Here is a 6,861-nt window from a genome sequence, read left to right on the forward strand (position 1 = left end):
CCTATCACAATAAAGATAATATATACCTGATGTCGATTGAAGGATAAAAAACCCAAGCTTTGGGCGGCGCCTGTGGCTCAGTGAGTAGGGCGCCGGCCTCATATGCTGAGGGTGGCGGGTTCAAACCCAGCCCCGGCCAAACTGCAACAACAACAAAAAAAAATAGCCGGGCGTTGTGGCGGGCGCCTGTAGTCCCAGCTGCTCGGGAGGCTGAGGCAAGAGAATCGCGTAAGCCCAAGAGTTAGAGGTTGCTGTGAGCCTTGTGACGCCACGGCACTCTACCAAGGGCGGTACAGTGAGACTCTGTCTCTACAAAAAAAAAAAAAAAACCCAAGCTTTTATTTATTTATGATTATTATTTTTTTAGAGACAGAATCTCACTTTGACGCCCTTGGTAGAGTGCTGTAGCATCATAGCTCACAGCAACCTCCAGCTCTTGGACTTAGATGATTCTTTTGCCTCAGCCTCCCAAGTAGCTGGGACTACAGGTGCCCACCACAATGCCAGGCTATTTTTTTGTTGTAGTTTGGTCGGGGCTGGGTTTGAACCCACCACCCTTGCATATAGGGCTGGCACCCTACTCACTGAGCCACAGGCGCTGCCCCAAGTTTTTAAATAATTAAAATTAGTTTTATTCAGATGTTTTATTAAAGATTATAGACCAAGGCCATCCTCTGGGTGGAGTCTTTCAGAGGGATTCTGTCAGACCCTCCTGCACAATATTTCATCCCATTGCTTACATACAGGTGGTAGGGGTTCAACTCATGAAAAATCAGAAGTTACATTAAAGCAGAATTTCCTCAAGTTTTGTATGTAAGAGTATATCTGGGCCAGGCATGATAGCTCACACCTATAATCCTAGCACTCTGGGAGGCCCAGGCTGGTGGATTGTTTGAGCTCAGAAGTTTGAGACCAGTCTGAGCAAGAGTGAGAACTAGCTCAGCATTGTGGTAGACGCCTGTAGTCCCAGTTACTGGGGAGGCTGAGGCAAGGAGATCGCATGAGCCCAGGAGTTTGAGGTTGCTGTGAGCTGTGATGCCATAGCACTCTACCAAGGGTGACAGAGTAAGACTGTCTTACTCTGCTTATAGATTACTTAACACTTCGTTATAAATCGTAGAAGCATCGTTGCCAACCTTGGCAGGCATTATCTCATATGTAAGAAAAGTAAGAATCAGGGTCATTTATCTTTTAAGGAATATAGTGACTCAGGCAAGATTGGGGGGGGCAACATGTGTTCTGTTCTATCTTCAAAGCATTTTAGAATGCTATGCTTATCAGAGTCAGGGGCTTTGTGAAATTATACTGGCAAACAAATAAGGGAACATGGCTTCTCAGTTTGTTACTTTGTCTCACACTGGAGAGCTTTTCAAGATTAGGTGCCTAGGTGTATTAAATTCTATGGGGTAGGGGTGAATTTAAATATCAGTATCAGTGCTTCATTTGTTTCCAGGAAATTTTCTCCTGAACTGTGAGTTTGGCATTCAGGACTATATTTGGTTGTTCACTGGACAAGGGGGAAGGCCCAGAACAGTTTTAGGGGTGTTATTTATAGGAAGGTCTGTTGTCAAGTTGCATTTGTAAACTGTGTTTGTAAGGTATGTAGTGTAGTGGTTAAAAACATGGATTCTGGAGGCTTGTCGCCTATAGCTCAGTGAGTAGGGCGCAGCCACATAACACTGAGGCTGACGGGTTTGAGCCTAGCCTGGGCCTGTTAAATAACAATCACAGCTGCAAACCAAAAAGTGGCTGGGCACTGTGGTGGGCTCCTGTAGTCCCAGCTACTCAGGAGAATCGATTGAGGCAGGAGAATCGATTAAGCCCAGGGATCTGAGGTTGCTGTGAGCTGTGATGCCACAGCACTCTACCATGGGCGATGTAATGGGACTCTGTCTCAAAGAATTAAAAAAACAAACAAACAAAAACATGGATTCTGGAACCAATGCTGCCGGTTTTCCTACCCCAGTTCTACCATTTATTAGCTCTGTAACTTTGGGCAGGACATTTGATCTCTCTGTGTCTCAGTTCCCTTGACTGTAAAATGGGGGAATAGTGCTTACCTACTTTAAAAAGTGATGTGAGTGTTACAGGGGTTGCTCTTAGAGGTCAGAGGCAGGAATGCAGTTGGTCTCATAAGAACTTAGACAAAGCAATGTAGAGGCAATAAGAGTCCCAAAGTACCACCTCTTCCTTGTACCTGAGACGTATCTTCAATCTTTCTTTCTTCTACAGTCCAAATTTACCATCTTGGCCATTTTTAAGTGCACAGTTCAGTGATATTAAGTACATTCATAATGGGGCGGCGCCTGTGGCTCAGTGAATAGGGTGCCGGCCCCATATGCCAAGGGTGGAGGGTTCGGACCCAGCCCCGGCCAAACTGCAACCAAAAAATAGCTGGGTGTTGGGGTAGGTGCCTATAGTCCCAGCTGCTTGGGAGGCTGAGGCAAGAGAATGGCCTAAGCCCAAGAGCTGGAGGTTGCTGTGAGCCGTGTGACGCCACGGCACTCTACCCGAGGGCGGTACAGTGACACTCTGTCTCTACAAAAAAAAAAAAAAGTACATTCATAATGTGTGGAACCATCACCACCATCCATCTCCAGAGCTCTGTCATCTTGTAAACTGAAACTCTATATCCATTAAACAATAATCCCCATTTCTTTCATCTCAGCAACCCCTGACAAGCACTTTCTGTTTTTATGATTTTGACTCCTTTAAATATATCATATAGGTGGAATTCTTGTAGTATTTATCTTTTTGTGACTGGCTTATTTCAGTTAGCATAATGTACTCAAGGTTTAGTCAGGTTGTAGCCTGTATCAGAATTGTCTTCCTTTGTTAAGACTGAATAATATTACATTGTAGGCATATATCACATTTTGCTTATCCACTTATCCTTTAGATCAGTGGTTCTCAACCTGTGGGTCGTGAGCCACAGGAACTGTATTAAAGGGTCTCAGCATTAGGAAGGTTGAGAACCACTGCTTTAGATAGACACTGGAATGCTTTTGTATTTTAACTATTATGAATAATACTGTTATGAACATGTTTGTACAAATATCTCTTTGAGACTGTGCTTTCAATTATTTTGGGTGTATACCCAGAAGTGAAATTTCTGGATCATGTATGGCAATCTTATGTTTGATTTTTTGAGGAACTGTCATACTCTTCCATAATGGCTGTACAATTTTATACTCCCACCAACAGGGCACAAAGATTCCCATTTCTCCACATCCTTACCAATACTTATTATTTTTTAGGGTTTTTTTGTTCTTGTTTTTATGTTTTATTTTTTTCAAGATAAACTGTCACTCTGTTGCCCAGGTAAGAGTGCCATGGCGTCAGTCTAGCTCACCTCAAACTTTGGGTTCAAAAGTAGCCAGGACTATAGGTGCCAGCCACCACAGTCAGCTAATTTTTCTGTTTTTAGTACAGAAGGGCCTCTCACTCTTGGTCAGGCTGGTCTTGAACTCGTAAACTCTAGCGATCCTCTCACCCCAGTTTCCTAGACTTCTAGGATTACAGGTGTGAGCCACTGCATCTGGGATTATTTTCTGGGTTTTTTTGCAGTTTTTGGCCGGGGCTGGGTTTGAACCCACCACCTCCAGTATATGGGGCTGGCGCCTTACTCCGCTGAGCCACAGGTGCTGCCCTTTTTTTTTTTAAATAACTATTTTAGGGCAGTGCGTGGCTCAGTCGGTGGGGTGCCAGCCCCATATACCGAGGGTGGCGGGTTCAAACCCGGCCCCGGCCAAACTGCAACCAAAAAATAGCTGGGCGTTGTGGCAGGCGCCTGTAGTCCCAGTTGCTGAGGAGGCTGAGGCAAGAGAATCGCTTAGGCCCAGGAGTTGGAGGTTGCTGTGAGCTGTGTGAGGCCACAGCACTCTACAGAGGGCCGTGAAGTGAGACTCTGTCTCTACAAAAAAAAAAATAATAAAAATAAATAACTATTTTAATGCGTATGAAGTGAAAGTATTCTGTATTTTTATTTGCTAAATGTAGCAACCGTCAAAGCCAGCCAGAGACCTCTTGCCTGGCCCTGCCAGCACCCTGGCTCTGGGCTCCGGTCCCCACCCAGCCACTCCTCGTGTGCTACTCCACAAGCCCCAGCATGAGATCTGGGTCTGGGGCTGATGCAGAGAAAGCTGTCATGATGTTCTCTTGCTTTGCCTCCTCTGAGAGCACTGCTCTGGCACCACACTGGCAGGTCAGCACTATAGCCTAAGCCTGAAGGGAGAGATTGGCATAACTTCGTCTCAAAGGAAATGGCCCAAGAGGAGAAATGTTGAAACAGCAAAAGTTTGTGGCCTGAACTCAAGGCACAAAGTGTAATAGATAGCTGACATTTTGCAGGCTGGAAGAAGCAGACATTTTTAGTTATTTGATCCTTTCCTCCATTAGGGTTCCAGGTTCCTCTTTCTCCTTTCTCTTTTTCAGAAACTTGCCAAGGACCTGCCATGAGCAGTACACTGTCAGGCAGACAAGACAAGTAAAACTTTGTCCTCAAGGATCTCACAGCCCAGCAAGGAAGGCAAGACCTTTCTAAATAGTTGTCACATAAGGTAGAAAACAATGATGCCTAAGGGAAGTGCAGAAGGAATGCTATATGAGGGCCTTTTAGGGTGATGGAGGGGTTCTATCCAAGTAGCTTTGCTGCAGGAGGTTTGAGCTATCCTTTGTTACCCTCAAAGGATAAACAGTATTTAAACATGTTTCAATTTTCCAAATAAATTTGTTAAATTTTACCCACTAAAACTTAATTCCTTTAAATAATTTATAGAATTTGGGCGGCGCCTGTGGCTCAAGGGTGTAGGGTGCCAGCCCCATATGTCGGAGGTGGCGGGTTTAAACCCAGCCCCGGCCAAAAAACGAAACAAAACAAAACAAAACAAAACAAACAAACAAAAATATATATATATACACACATACACATATATAAAATAAAAAAATAATTTATAGACTTTATAGTCATCTATTTTTCACTGATTCTTCCAAATATACAGTCTATTTATTTATTTTTTTTAAATTGCAGGCTACATTCATGTCTCAAGTGTCAAAAATGTCATAATGTTGATTTCTCCTTTCCACCCAATTTCGAATCCATTTTGCTGCCTTTTTGGAATTCTGTGACTGGAGTGGCTTGGTTCTCACAGGTATCCCCCTCTGCAGAAACATGCTTGAAGTTTTCTCTGTCATGGTAAGTAAATGGCTGTTCTTTTAAATTTTTGACATCTTTGAAATAAACAGAAAAATAAAGAGAATTAGCAACAAACACCCATTTGCCCACTGTTCAGCTTTCACAAATCTTAGTGTTTTGCCATATTTGCTTCAGATAGTTTTTCTCAGAAGCAAAAGACATTATGATGCAGCTGAAGCCACCTGTAAATGTATGCCTATGATTTGATTCTTCTTCCCCTCCTCTGGAATTTGATACATGTTATTACCATGTTTGTTTTTATGCTTTTCTACATATGCATGATTCCATAAAGAAGGTTTAGCATTGCTATGCATATTTCCAAATCATATATTCTAAATGCCTATATGCATGTGTAAGTGTGTACTATTTATGTGCTTCTATAAAGCTGTGTTCTTGAAACATAGAATTGTTTGTTCTTTTTTTTTTTTTTGAGACAGAGTCTCACTATATCGCCCTCAGTAGAGTGCAGTGGCATCACAGCTCACAGCAACCTCAAACTCTAGAGCTTAACCGATTCTCTTGCCTCAGCCTCCCAAGTAGCTGGGACTACAGGTGCCCACCACAATGCCCAGTTGTTTTTTTTGTTGTAGTTGTCATTGTTTAGCAGGCCCGGGCCAGGTTCAAACCCACCGGCCCCAGGAAATGTGGCCGGCACCCAAACTACTGAGTTACAGGTGCCAAGCCTGTTGATGCATTTTTAATTGCTGTACAGTATTCCATTTTACCAATATACTACAATCTATCTATTCTTCTTTTGATGGTCATTTAGGTTGCTTCCAATTTGATATTATTACAAACAAAACTGGAGTGAATTCACTATGTATATGGTCTTTAGAATATATTATGAGAAGTGGGGTTCTTGGGTTGTAAGTTATGCTCATCTTGACCTTTGTTAGTTATTGCCTAATTGTTCATCACAATATTTGGACTAATTTAGTCCCACCAGCAAGGGTCAAGGGCAAACATCAAGATAATACATGGTTCAAGCATGTTTCAACCTTCAGGAATAAGGGTATGCATGTAGTACCCCAGATTCTCACCATTTCATGGGGAAGACCTGGTTATACCAAGTGTTGTGTGCAGGGAGAGGGACTACAAATTCCCTGTTGCCTCATATGCTTATAAAGAAATATGGAGGGACGAGAGGTCATCTGACCAAGCAAACTTTGTTAATAATGTGTCAGCTTCCCTGGCATGAGAAATAGCATTAGAAACAACCCAATAATCCAGGGAGTTTATACATTAGAGGTTTTGTCCTCCCTGAAGAGCCAGCTCATTGCTAGGCAACCTGAAAGAGACTCACAAGGGTCATCCAGTTGACAAACTGGTTTATCTCTCTCTGTTACACCTCTGGCCCAGGGGATTTATTAAACAGGCTTTTCGACCTAGGGCATGTATTAGCTGACAACATTGTGACAAATTTGTATCATGGGATGTGAAAAGCATAAAAGGTGTTTGGGGACTTCTTGTCCATATCTATAATACAGAGGGAGAAACAGTGTTAAAATTTATTTTTTTATTTTTTATTGTTTGGGATTCACTGAGGGCACAAAGAATTAGGTTACACTGATTGCATTTGTTAAAGTCCCTCTTATAATTGTGTCCTCCCCCCAAGAGGTGTGCCATACACTGTGACCTCCATCCTCCTCCCTCCTCCGATCTCCCCA

This window comes from Nycticebus coucang, chromosome 16 (genome assembly GCF_027406575.1).
Source record: "Nycticebus coucang isolate mNycCou1 chromosome 16, mNycCou1.pri, whole genome shotgun sequence".
In the NCBI taxonomy this organism is placed as follows: domain Eukaryota; kingdom Metazoa; phylum Chordata; class Mammalia; order Primates; family Lorisidae; genus Nycticebus; species Nycticebus coucang.